The sequence below is a fragment of the Canis lupus genome, chromosome 30, assembly GCF_003254725.2.
Source record: "Canis lupus dingo isolate Sandy chromosome 30, ASM325472v2, whole genome shotgun sequence".
NCBI lineage: Eukaryota > Metazoa > Chordata > Mammalia > Carnivora > Canidae > Canis > Canis lupus.
The window spans coordinates 14,476,022-14,490,392 of record NC_064272.1 but is presented as its reverse complement, the minus strand read 5'-3'; the positions used below and the strand labels follow the sequence as shown (position 1 = coordinate 14,490,392).

Here is a 14,371-nt window from a genome sequence, read left to right as displayed (position 1 = left end):
TTCCACATTATATTGTGTTTTTTGTCATTGTTTCCTAAGGGCATAATAATAAGTCTTCACAGTAGTAGTGGTAAGTGTACAGGTCTTGACATCTGAATGTCGAGGTTCAAATCCTGCCTCTTCCATTCACCAGCTGTTTGACCTCAGACAGTTTAACTTCTCTGTATCTTAGTTTTCCCAACTACACAACGAGGCTAATACCATTTCCTTCTTCATAGAGTTGCTGCAATGGATTAATGAATTAAGAAATTAGCACCCTAGAACAGCAGTTAGCATATTAGTTCTCAGTTAATGTCATTTATGGGTCACCTATAATTTAGAAGCATAGTTCATCACACATTTTTTTCTTTTTTTTAAGATTTTATTTATTTATTCATGAAAGACACAGAGAGAGAGGCAGAGACACAGGCAGAGGGAGAAGCAGGCCTCTCATGTGGAGCCCAATGCGGACCTCAATCTCAGGACCCAGGATCACGACCTGAGCCAAAGGCAGATGCTCAACCACTGAGCCATCCTGGTGCCCCTAACACATTTTTTTCTACTTAGGTCATTGGACAGGAAAATAATGTTAAATTCTCCCATTGTTTGTTTTCCTCTGTGGTTCTGTGTAACCTGCTTTTGTTTAGTGTGGAAGGTGGGGCAAACTCTGCTGGTCATCCATCTTTGAGTAGGGAAGACCAGAGACTGGCCAGAGACTTTGTCATCCAAGGTTTAGCCCTGCCCTTATCTTAGCCACATCACCTTCTGCCAAATGAGAACTGTTGGCCTCTGTTAGTTGTTTGTGGTGTGTGTGAATAGATGTGTAAATCAAAATTTATTTTGGAAGACACTTGAGAAAATTGGGTATCTTTCCATAAGGACTCAGGGGAACCGATAGACAGGCAACAAAAAAGGTCGGGGAAATCTTTCTGGCTTCATACAAATAATAGAGAAACACAAACAATTGGATAGGACAAGGTAGTGGCTGACACAGCACCAATGATCACACAGGACAGAACTGCAGGGGATCTTCAGTCCAATCTCCAGGGGTAGTTCCAGGGGTGAAGCAACTGCTCTGCTACTGCCTGCATGGACTTTAAGAGCCTGTGGCTTGATTACCTTGTGTCCTTGATCACCAAGGGCATTTGACTTTGGGGTCTTGGATTCCCCATCTTCATAATTAACTTTCTGTTCTGCTTCTTTTCCTTGAAGAAAAACTGAGGTAGACAGGTAGCTGTGACAAAGCAATATATATTTAGAAGTGCCATTTGCTGAAACTAGCCGAGTGTCAGAAATTGCAGGAAACATATAATTATCCAGTCTGCCTCATGGCTGAGGAGCCCTATTGGTGTGATGGCTAAATTAGTTTTATGATATTATTTTTGGCTTAAGCTCAGGTGAACCGAGGGACCTCAGGAGGCACACAAACTCTCTGCCATCTCTCTATTTTCAGCACCTATCCTTGCTGTGTGGGAACCAATGTGATATCAACGTGAAATATAAATTGAAAAGCTTCCCTTGGCCCTCTGTGTTCCGCCCAGCTTTTTATATCAGTGACTCGATTTCTATCACTTGTCTGCCATGCTCTTGACGTCTTTGCTGTCTCAGTGTGCTGTTTAGATGCTTAATGCCTCCTCTGTTGAAGTCCATTCCCTTGGAGCTGGTGTTAATGAGGTCCCACGAAGTAGCGCTACATTTTGCAGCACAATTTCAGTTGCCCAGAGAGATGGATGGTATGAAACAGCCAAAAGGGCTCCATCAAGTCGGCATGGAGAACAGGACCACCAGGAGCCCTGAACGGAATTCAATCAGGTGGTGCTGTAGAGTAGGAGAAGGGGGAGAGATCCCTTTGACAGGAAAACAAATTGAAAGGGAAAGAAAATCAGAAGACAAATGCCAGTTTTCAAAATGGGGCCTGGGAATAGAGGGGCCCTGCATTTGGCCAAATCGAGGCTTCACACTGCAATGGTTTTCTAATATTCTGGGGAGATTTCTATCTGACATTGGTCAGGGTCTCGATTAAGGTGTCTCCTGAGGAAAGAAACTTTCCTTTGTAGCTTTTGGGTGCCAGGATTAATCTCAGTTCAGATGATGGCCCCATTTGAGCAGTTTAAAAATTGCGTAGATAGCTAGTGATTATGCCTCCTTTCCTCTCCTGTCAGCTTGCATTTAATGGCAGCTCATTGCAGATAAAAACTTGGGAGTGGTATTGCATCACGTGGGTGTACCCATGCGAGCACGTGCACACACACACACACACGCTCACGTGCATGCATGCACACACTTTGAAATGTGAGCCCTGGAGAAAGTTCTAGATGAAGGGGTCCTTGTTATTGTATTAAAAGTAAAAACTGCACTTGTCTAAAAGGTACATGGCACATCTGAAGGCTCTTTGAAACTCTGCCTCTCTGCTTCAATGTTCTATGCATTTCTAAGCAGGGAGACTTCAGGCAGCTGCAGGGAATAGGACAACTTAGCACATGCCTTTAGGCTTTCCCCAGTGAAGTGACATTCTTTTCCTTGGGCAGTTCTGAAATAGCTGACTCAACTGTAGCTTCACGGCTGGGAGATTTAGACAACCTGGTGTAAATCCGGGCTGCTCTATTTACGTTGTGTGGGACCATCAGCATTTTACTTAACAGTTTGGAGGTTCCATTTCCTCAATTGAAAGGTGGAGATATTTAATGTTGCTGTGATGCTGTTGTAAGGGTGGTATGAAATAGGGTATGTCAACGTAGTGCTTGCCGAGCAACAAGTGCTCAACAATTGTTACCAATTTCTAACAACAGCAGCCTTAAGTGTTGGCCATCGTGGCATATACGAGAAGCGGTTTGGAGAGAAAAGCTGAGATTATGCACTCCTAGCAAGAAAAAGACATTAAGGAATGAGTTTCACCAACCTCATTTGGAATATAAGGCTAAGTTCTTAGGGGGTAGCATCTCATAAGTGGGCTTTTATCAACACAGTTACTTTTACAGCACACGATGTGGCCAACTGTATAAGATAACTTAACCTCCTCAAGATGCCCCTAAAGTGAGGGTGTGCAGTGGGAGAGGTGGGCATTATTGTTTCTTTAATACAAGTGAGGCCCTGAGAGAGAGAAGGCACTTCTTGCACATGGTTCTCAGACCTGACGTGGAGTCCTGTGAGCTGCAGTGGTTATGGCCTCCTGCTCAAGCTGAGGATGAGGCCGTGACTTTTGATAGTGGAGAGGGAGAAGAGGTTGAGTTCTGAGATAACGATGGTACCTGGGATTGAGATATAACATTGGTGGTTGGCTATCAGTCTATTGATTCTGCAAATTGGGGTGTTCCTACATTCAGGCCATACAGACACAACACTACAGAGGAGCAGTGTTTTTAACCAAACTGTTGCTCTTGACATTTCACTCATTCAACACTTACTCCTTCATCTAATGAGTATGTCCCTATGCCAGCAATGGGCATCTCTCATCTCCTTATGAAGTCCACATTCTCTCTGCCCCTGTAGTCTAGATCTTAGTGAAAATCTCAGCCACATAATTAGCCCTCTGAGCCAGATTCCTTGGTGTGTCTTAGCTTCTTGCTTTCCCTCACTTGCTGTTCACTTGTCCCTTGTTTGGCTTTTTGAGGTGGCCTCCTAGTGTCCCTTCCTCTAGTTGCTTGTGTGGAACCTCCTGCTTACATCCTTGAAAGGCTTCTTCCAGAGTGATGGCCAATTTCCTTAGCATGACTCAAAGGCCTTTCCTTATCTGACCCCTCCCTACTCAGCCTCATCCTCTGCCACCCTCTCTCCTGCCTCCTTGCTTCAGAAATACTGGTACCTTTCCTAGCACTGCATGTGCTTTCTTGCTTTGGAACCTTGGCTGTATTCTCAGCTGAACTGTATTTGCCCTGCCCCAGTGGCCTGGAAAATACTTGTGTTTCCTTTTAGATTTCTCTTCAATGTCCCCTCCTCTGGGAAGCCTTTCTCTCTTTTTTTATTGCTTCTGTGCAATGTCGATTATGTTCTCCATAATCATCCTTCTCTGAATAATCCTCCAAAGTTGAACTAAGCACATCAGACTGTAATTATTTGCATGTAAGTCTATCTTAAAAGATAGTCCTCTACTCCCTGAGGTTAGCAACCATGTCCTCAGTGCCTCAATAAGATTTACACAATTAATTAGGGAAATCAATCTATGGATGGTAGCCATATTTAAAGACAAGTGCAGGGTAGATATTATTTGAGAAAATTGCTATTTTTTTTTTCTGGAATGCTCTCTGATGATTTGTGTATATGTGAAGAATGTTTCCTGGCTTTAGTAAGGATGCTGGCTCTGGTGTCATTCCACTCTATCCAAGTGGTGGGGTGCTTGCCTCAGAGTCAGAGAAAAATGACTAAGCTTCCTAATTATAGTATGGTAAGAGGGGTGTAGAGTCCAGAAATCAGGGCCTGAAGGGCAGCCAACTAGAAAGGTTTTGGGGATTTGGAATGCAGATGTGTCCCCTCAGCAGGAAACAAGTACAAACCGGAAAATGAAGCAAAGAGGGAATAGGCAGGAGCAGAAGGCAAGAGCAGAAAGAAAAAGGAACAATGAAGAAATGGCAACATGGGGCCAACCAAAAAATACAAGGGTTTGTGCAATGGGTTTGTGTTATTACAGCTCTATAACAGCAACAAGTTGCATTTTAAAATCTGACTGGTGAGTTTTCCACTTCTTTTCATCTTTCTTTGTCCCTCCTATGGAAGGGGACTTCATCATAATGTCACATCATCTTTTTTTCCCTTTTGAATGGAGTTCACAGTATTAGCTTCACAGCAAAAGTGAGAAAAACATACAGAGATTCCCATGTGCCCCCTGTCCCCACACATGCATAGCCTCCCCTGTCATCAACATCCCACGGGAGAGTGGGATGTTTGTTATAACAGACGTGCTGGCATCGATGCATCATAATCACTCAAAGACCATAGTTTATCTCAGATTAATTCTTGGTGTTGTGCATTCTAAGGGTTTGGACAATGTAATGATATGCATCCAGTTTTACAGAATCATACAGAATAGTTTCACTGCCCTAAAAATCTTCTCTGCTCCATCTATTCATCCCTCCCTTCTCCCTAACCACTGGTGTCCACTGATCTTTTTATAGTTTCCATAGTTTTGCCTTTTTCAGAATGTCATATAGTTGGAATCATACAGCGTGTAGCCTTTTCAGATCAGCTTCTTTCACTTAGTATCATGCAGTTAAGGTTCCTTCATGTCTTTTCATGGCTTGATAGCTCATTTCTTTATAGTGATAAATAAAATTCCATTGTCAGGATGTCTCACAGTTTATTTATCCATTCACTTACTGAAGGACCTCTAGGTTGCTTCCAAGTTTTGGCAATTATGAATAAAGCTGCTTTAAACCATCATGTGCAGGTTTTGTGTGGACAAAATTGAAAACTTATGCTTTCAATTCATTTAGATAAATGTTTTGTTTTGTAAGAAACTGTCCCACTGAGGCTGTACCATTTTGCATTCCCACAAGCATCTACTGTTGCTTGTGTTCTGGATTTTAGAGTGTGGTGCTAACTTATTGTTGCTTAATTTGCATTTCCCTGATGCCATAGGATGTGGAACATCTCTTCATATGCTATTTGCCATCTGTATACCTTTTCTGGTGAAGTGTCTGTTTAGTACTTTTGCCTATTTTTTCAATTGGATTTTTTGTTTTCTTATTGTTGAGTTTGAAGAGTTCTTTGTATATTTTGGATACCAGTGCTTTATTGGATGTGTCTTTTGCAAATATTTTTTCCCAGTCTGTGGCTTTCTTTCTCATTCTCTTCACAGTGTCTTTTCCAGAGCAGAAGTTTAAAATTTTAATGACGTCCAGTTCATCAATTATTTCTTTTATGGATTGTGCTTCTGGTGTTGTATCTAAAAAGTCATTGTCATACTCAAGGTCGTCTAGATTTTCTCCTCTATCTTCTAGGAGTTTCATAGTTTTGCATTTTACATTTAGATCTGTGATCTATTTTGAGTTAATTCTTGTGAAGAATGTAAAGTCTGTGTAGATTCTTTTTTTTTTTTTTCGCATGCGAACATCCACATCCTTTGGTGTGAATATTTTATCATTTAAAAAATACAGATGTAGAGATTTGTGTAAGTTCTTTATTGTTTCATCTTTCAGTGTTTACTTTTACGGCTTATCAACACCAACCAATACACACACAGTAGTGTCTCAAGCTACTGTAAAAATCTGGGGAGTCAGTGTTTCTCTGCCTTTCTCTCCCCCTCCCACCTACCACTTTTGATATATTAGATTAAATTTCAGCCCTGGGCCAATCTGTCAGAGAAACAGGAAATGTCTTTTGCTATGACATATTTGCTAGCGGCTGAGGTTTGAAACCAGGTGGGTATTAGTTCTTGCACAGAAGCAATTTCTCCCCATCAAAGAGCTAGAATCACTGGACCTGCCCAGCCCAAACCTTTGCTTTGTACGGATCAGTCTCTCTGATGTGAAAAACATCTTTTAATAAACACATTTAACAATTTGCAGAATTCTTGAGAAACTTAAGGAAATAAAGAAGACAACAACTTTCTGCTTTGGGAGGAAAATCAACTCTAAATATAGTACGCTTTGATCCACACTGAAATTGTATGTGGATGATTGTCATATGGTTATTAACACCCTGAACAGGCTGTATGTGACTGGAGACAGAGTGATAAGAGGGAGGGGAATGCACGTCTCTCAGAGAGCCTCATAGCGTGCTCCTGTTATCACAGCTATCTCTAACTAGAGGAGAGTCCCCAGCTCACTTTCTCTTAGCATGTGGAAGTTAAGGAGTGGCTCAGAGTTGCTTTGACTCATCACTAGGAGCACATGGTGAGGGAAGGGAACCCACCTCTCCTTCATGCTCTCATGCCTTTGCTATTCTGCTGAAGGAAAAATCAATACCAAACACAGAGAACAAATCTAGCAGCACCAGAGAGGCAGCACTTCCCTCGTGCCTGCCTAAAGAAGATATCTTTTGCAGGTCCTGGCCAAGAACTGTAATGGCTGCTGCCAGCCCCTAGATTTTCCTTGTAGAAGGAATTATTTTTACACTGGTGTCCCTACTAGCTACCTCCTCTTTCAGAATTCCTAACCAGTAATCACCTTAGAACTCATTCAGTAATCACCTTAGAACCCATTCCAAATCAGCCTGGAGATCCAGGTGGAAGCCCAGAGCAGAGGGAGGCATCCCAGGTTTTAGAAGCCAACATTCTTTCCTCCCTTTCGTGTTATGGGGAATCTAGGTCATTGACACCCGAGATAAGTTGTTCAAGGTGTGGTGGCCTTGAGGCCAAGGCAAGTTGTGTATTTTGCCTTGAGGTTTTAAGGGACTTATTTGCAACAGAAGCTAGGAAGCTGCCTGAGCAAGAGAGCAGTGTGGAGCTTAGGAGGAGCTGCATCCAGCAATAACCACCAAAACACTGCTATTCCTCTCTTTGCCGTGCTAATCAATGATTCTCTTTAAAGTTAAAAAATAGTTTTTAAAAGTTACTTTGAGTTTTTATATATTGATTTCTATATACTTCTGTATCTATATCTATGTCTATATCTATACATGTTAATTTTAAACTTAACCAGGAATGGAAACTTCATGGCTTTGCACAGTAGTCAGTGAAATGATCACCTTAAATGATTTGCCAATAATTATTTAAGCAATTTTCCTCTTGGGACTAATAATAAAATAGTAATCGTAATCATGCTAAATATAGTAATAAAGAAACAGCCATCACATGTTAAACATGTTCGATGTCTAGGCCCAGTCCTTAGTCCTTTATGCATTTTTTCTTATTTAATTCTTACAGTTCTGATTAAGAGATGACATTCTGTGCAGGTATCAGAGAATACAAACAAAAAAAAAAAACAAGACAAAAAGTCCTTAAAATTTACCATTTGCTTTCATTTTGCTTTATAGCCATTTGCTTTATTAGAATGTGCTATAGAGTATTTTTGGAACATGGTGTAGGGTCTGTAGTTCTGAAATCAACTGAAAATTGTTTGCCTATTTTATTTTTTTAAAATTTATTTGAATTCCAGTTAGTTACCATAGAGTGCTATATTAGTTTTAGACATTTGCCTCTTTTAAAACAGCATTTGTAGATTCTATTGTGAAGGTTAATATTAAAGACAGCAATAATAATAATAACAGTAAAGAAAGGAATCTTCTTCTGAGCACTGAAAGTTTACCAGGCACTGTTTCACCTGTGTGGCATGTGTTAGCTCATTTCAACCTTTTGAAATGGGTATTACTGTGTCCATTTGCAGATGGTGAAGCTGAGATTCACAAAGGGCAGATGGCTGACCTGAAAACCCTCAGCTGGTTAGTGATGGAATCGACATCCAAAGCAGACTGGCCTGATCCCTGAGTGCTGTGGGGCCATCTGCAAAGAGTGCTGTGCAGCCTGCTGTGAGCCCATCATGGAATAACTACCATCTAGATGTGGGGAAGAGCTGTTAGAATTGGGGAAGGGGGTAGGGCTCTTTCATGAAAACCACACTGACTGGACTCTTGGGCCAAGGTCTTTTTCTCCTTGATCAAGTGTCTGGCATCTGTCCAGTAGCAATGACCTCCATGCCATGGTATTTAATATGTGAAGAAGGAGCTCTACCAGCTGGGAGAGAGAGTTGAAATACGTAAATTCAGTTGGACGCCAACACTGGAGGACCTGTTTTATACACTTAAGGAGCTTCTTACTTCGTTTCTGCTTTTTCTGGAAACTGTCTCTCCACTCTGCGGACTCTCATGACAACCATATTATATGATGTCATTTGGGCCCACACTGGGTCAGACATGGTTCCCCTGGGAATCTGGAACTGGGACTTAGATATTCCAGCCTCAGAGGGAACTGTGGGTGGCCTAGAATGCTAAGCTGCAGTGACAAAGTGTAATGAGGATGCATTTGAAAGCATGGAGGGGAAAAACCAGGGAAGCAGTCATAAAGACATTCTAGTTTTGGTCTATTTCTGAGGCTCCTCTGTGTCTTTGAGTAGTTTAGTGAGATCATCTATTAAAAATTAAATATAATATGGCAAATTTCCATTTTTGTTTAAATTAATTATGTGGAATTCTGTCATTGGCAAATAAAGGGGTCTTAATTCTGGAGCGTCTAAAGTCCAAACCCAGGTTAGGCAACAGCCGCAAAACTCTAGAAGAGGGGATGTGATAGTGAACATGGCCATGGTAAACAAGAAGCCAAAGGAAATGACAGCATCCAGGGTCTCCATCAAGTCCTGAAAACTGAGGATTGAGGGCACTGGTGTTTACAGTCCAGTAATAGAATTGCCCATGGGTGAGGAGAAGAAATCTCCTGCTCTGCTTCCCCCGCTCCCAACCTGGAGTAGAATGGAAAAGGGGGTGAGGATGGGCAGGAGGCCCAGAGGAGCAGAGGAGCAGTAGCTGATGCTTCTGGAGAGCCAGACCGAAGTTGGAACCATGGGGACATGGTGGCCACTGGGAGGGGGCAAGGTGCCTATGGCAGCCATGCCCAGTGGGGTGTTTGGAGGAAGGGATTTGGAGGGATTTGGGATTTCTGTGAAATGCGGAAGGGCCTGTGGTGTCTGCTATGTTGTTACCACTGTTGTGATGCCACCTGAAGCAGCAAAGTTTACACAAACTGAGGATAGTAGAGAATGAATCCGGCTCAGATGGAGGATAACCAACAAAGTCACCTTACTTGACTCAAATTTGGCAGAGATGGTTTTCAAATGTAAAGCATTATCATTCTACTTGCAGCTTCTCTCTGAGCCAGACATGAGACCAGGGGGGAATAACTGCCCACACTGGACATTTCTAAACGTTCCTCCAGCCTCTTTCCAGGTGGACTCACCTCTGAAAACTCTGATTCCACCCCTGTGGCTGCATGATTCCCTTTTGCAGCAGAAATTCTAACTCCACAATTGAAATAAAGAAAAATCCAGGAGCTGAATCAGGTGGAATTGTTGCAAGATCTCACGTTGTTTTACTACACTACCTTTCTTCCATTAAAAAAAAAAAAGAAAAGAAAAGAAAAAAAGATATGTATTATCTTTGAAGGAGAAGCGCCTAAGAAGTGCTGTTCTATGCTGACAGAAAGGGAATCTAGCTTCTTAGGTGTTTTTCTGAGTAAGAATACTCAGGTGATTCTTACTCTTTTTCTTCTTCCTTGGAAGCTCTGCGAGTCTTTCGGATAAAAAGTTCTGAGATCCGTGAGCAGAATTTCTCCCATCTTTGTAGTTCCAGGTCATTTTGGTGCTATGTTTTGGTTGTGTTCATGAGAAATTTGTCGTTTCTAAGTCACTGCACACATTTTATACCTGAATAAAAGAGAAATACGCATAGATGCCATTGTGCTTGATTGAATCCTTATGCATGACAATCTGAAGGTGCTTATTTGGGGCATTATGATCAATTAATGATTTACTCATCTCTGACTTAAAGCAATGTGTGGTGTATCACCTATGGCTGATGAAAGGCATCGTAGAAGTGCAAAATGTTATTAGCTTTTAAGGAAGGGATGATAAGATTTGAAGCATAACCTAGCCCTGGAAATACTCATTCTCGGGTAAGCTGCTTGCAGTTCAAATTGCAGCAGCAAAGAGGCTTTTGGTCCCCACACGCATTAATCTTTTAAGCAGAAATGAAGCCTAGAAACTCCTGCATCTCCAAATGGAGCGGGTGCCTGGGATGTATACAGTAGGCATCTTAGGGATCAGAGTGGGCACTGAATCTAGAGATGTACCTACTGGCGTCTCTGGGTGACCTTCAGCCGGGGGCCGAGTGGGTGGGGTGCGGAGGATGGCGTGAGCTGGGCAGAAGGCTTTGTTTGGCTCCAGGAGGCACCTCATCAGGACAGGATGAGGCATGCATCTCTGACTGATGGGCTGTTAGAGCTTTAAAATGTTTGCCTTGAGTGACCTTAGGGAGAAACACCATCCTCTCTGGCTTAATGTGAATTAAATTTTTCGATTACTCTAGAGGAAGGAAAGGCAGCGGCTCCAAGCATGCTTATTTGTGGAAAGTAAAATGAAATTAAACACTCGAGCAGAAGGAATCTTAGCAGCTCGCTGATCCCAGGGCATCGCCCCTTGCCACTCAACGGCAGTGAAAATTTGATTTGAGGGTAACGGATATTTCAAATGGAGTGTCCTGAATCCATCTAAACATGTTTTGATTCTGAGAGAATAACTATACTAATTTATATATCCTGGGAAAGAAATGAAGCATTTTAATATTTTTTCTTCCTTCAAGGAGAGTGCTATAGATCCCGCCACTAATGGAAGGAGAATTTAATATAGGCATGTGTGGTCCTGTTGGCTGATGTTTTGTGGTTTGCCATAAGCACGCAGAGAGAGGATCCTTTCTTGGTCATGGGATGCTCAGATCAAAAATGAGGTTTCTAGGATTGGAAGAAAATCTAATTGTTCTCATAAAGGTGAAAACCTGGATGGCTCTTTCTTTCTCTTTAAGGATGAGAAAAAGTGTGTGTGTGTGTGTGTGTGTGTGTGTGTGTGTGTTTCATTAGAGTGTGAGCAGGCAATCTTGATTATATATCAGAGAGCCCATGATGTATTATCTGCAAGTAGATATATTTAAAGTCTGGAATAGAGAGTCGCAGAATTATTGTCACCATCATCCTTGGGGGACCTGTGAATGTGCCAAATCCCTATGCGTTTGGAGTGCCAAAATGACAGACTTGAGACATAACTTCACCTCTTTTGGGTTTTATTTGCAATCAGAGCGTAATCTCTTAAATACAGGCATATTTGTGTGAGGGTGTATATACACAAGTGTGTACCTGGCTGAGCTGTTCACTCAACTCAGAAACCTTCCCTGTAACATCCCGGATGGCCTGGCATCCAGATGTAGCTTGAAGGCTTGCAAAAAAGACAATAGAACTATTTCCAGGGATCACCCATCCTACCATTAGACCACTCTGGTTTCTAGAAGATGATCTTCCATACAGAGTAGAAACCTACCCCTATAAAACTTTACTTATCATCCTGGGTCTATCCTTCACAGTAACAGAATTTTAGGCATTAGAAATTAGAACTGATAGCATTTTATGTAATCTGGGGGCTGTTGTATTTCCCCTTACCTGTTTATTTCCAGACTAACCACTGCTTGTCCTTTATTCCTCATAAATTGTGCTCAGGGGCCTTGTCGCCCAAGCTCAGCATGCTGGCTGCCTGCCACCTGCCCACTGCCCACCAGCAGCAGCCCAGCCCCGCAGCCTCACACCTATGTTCTGGTTCATCAGAGTCTCTCCCAGCATGCAGCACCCAGAAATATTTCATAATTCATATTTTTTTCCCTCATCGCACCATCCTTCCTCATAATTAACATAGATGGCTGTGGTTTGAATGCAATTTTTCATCTCCAGGGCACATTTTTATGAAATTTACCAGAAAAGCTTCATTTCCCTTCTCAGAATATAGAAAGATTTTTAATTTACTGCACCAACAGGAGGTAGAGAAGGGGTCTCCTCGGTCAAAGATCTGGGATTACAATTTAAACACAGCTCCCCAAAGGAAGTTCCTCACCAACAATGAGGTAGTTGTTGACAATCTTCAGAGACCATGGGTCTTGCTAATTGCTTTCTCTTTCTTTGAGCTAAAGCTTCTGTTAAATTATTTCAACATATCCCAAGGGGGACTTGCTTTCCTTGCTTGTTTTCTTTCTTTTTCTAGGGCTCCAGGGCCTACGCCCTGCCTGGGGTCTTAGCCTGGCTCCATTCCTCACCAGCGAGGTGAATTTGGGGCAGTCTTTTTGCAGCTTGGAGTCTCAGTTTCCTTATCTAGAAACGAAGGGCAGGAGTTTTGTAGAGCTTAAATGAGATGATATGTGGAAAATGATTAATCAGCCTTTTGTCAGGAATATATTTGGGATTGCTGCATAGAATATGAGGCACCCAGGGAAAAGTGAATTTCAGATAAATAATGAATAACCTTCATGGTGTGTCCCAGATATGTCATCACTGTCACTTTCCTGCTCTCATCCTCTCGTGGTCCTTTCTTTCCTTCTCTTCCTCTTCTTTGTCTCTCTCTCCTTCATTCCTTTCTCCTCCCCAGCACCTAGTTCTAATCTTACAGGCATGTCAGTGGTAGCATGACTGCACTCTAAATTTCGTTTTTTTCAGGGGAACTGTACCTGCTGTTAGTGGTAGGGCCCAGCAGCCTGGGAGGCAGTCAAGGAGACAAGAGGAGGTGGCAGCGTGTAAGTGGCCTGTGGGCTGGAGGGTTGTTTTACATCCCTTTCTTTTTTTTTTTCTTTTTTAATTTTTATTTATTTATGATAGTCACAGAGAGAGAGAGAGAGAGGCAGAGACACAGGCAGAGGGAGAAGCAGGCTCCATGCACCGGGAGCCCGACGTGGGACTCGATCCCGGGTCTCCAGGATCGCGCCCTGGGCCAAAGGCAGGCGCCAAACCGCTGCGCCACCCAGGGATCCCCATCCCTTTCTTTTTAAAGAGTCTTGCTTGGTGACTAAAAAGTCAAGTTTGCCCACATGAACAGCTCACTTCGGCCCACTCAAGCCTTCACCAGAAATGGAAACATTTGTCTCCATCATCAGCACACTTCAAAAAAAAAAAAAAATCAATGTATTATGGAATATATTTTCATTTTTCATTTTTCCCTCATCGTTTCTTAGTTTGTTTCTTCATGAAACCCCCAAACAAAGGCTATATTCAGAAGCACTCAAGTCATGCTCCTCGCTCAATATTCTCTTGCTCTGGCCAAGAATCATTAAGTCCATCCTCTTTCTGGGCCCTTCCGCTCTTCTCTGGATTACTGTCCATACCTAATTTTTCTTTCTGCTTCCAACCTCTTCTCTCCATAATCAATTTTCCACTGAACGCCACTCATGTTATTTTATAACTTCAAGTATGTTCATTTTATTCCCTTCTTGAAAAACCTTCAGAGGCTCCCATCATCCCTGGAGAATCCACAAGAGGCGCCTCAGCATGGTCTACGGTAGCCATGGCTTTCCTGGGGCATGTGCTGCTTGAGATCCTGTGAGAGCCTTTGTGTCTCCTTCCTTCACATGCATTCTCTCCCCTTGTAAAGGCTGTTCTGCCCCTTAGAACCTCACTCAGGTTTCACCTGCTGTGGGACACCTTTGCTGGTAACCCAGTTACTGTGCACCCCTTTCCTGTTGTGGTTACTTTTATCATGTGCCAGTCTCCCGCCACGCCTGCCACATCTTAAGCCTCACGAGGGCAGGGCCTGGGTATTAGGCATCTGTCCAACCGCACCGAGAGCACAGGGCCCGATACAAGGGAGGTGCTCCCAATTGCAGCAATATCATCAAAGAGAAAGCTTTGGGAGGCTATAAAATGCACGCTTACCCTAACATTTGTGAGGCCCAGAGCAACAGTGTGAATGGAGGCCCATAAACCGTACGCCTAAGTATTTAAAAATTA

The 14,371-nt window shown here is 42.6% G+C and overlaps 1 long non-coding RNA gene across 3 annotated transcripts in view; it reads left to right on the top strand.

Annotated features, from left to right (window-relative positions):
• Positions 1–10,289, top strand: part of LOC112675974 (uncharacterized) — a 55,730-nt gene extending 45,441 nt beyond the window's left edge. For all 3 annotated transcript variants that reach the window (XR_003146184.3, XR_004810868.2, XR_003146185.3), the window contains one exon: positions 8,238–10,289. This is a non-coding gene — a long non-coding RNA (uncharacterized LOC112675974). The remainder of the gene's footprint in view (positions 1–8,237) is intronic.
• Positions 10,290–14,371: the final 4,082 nt, after the last annotated feature.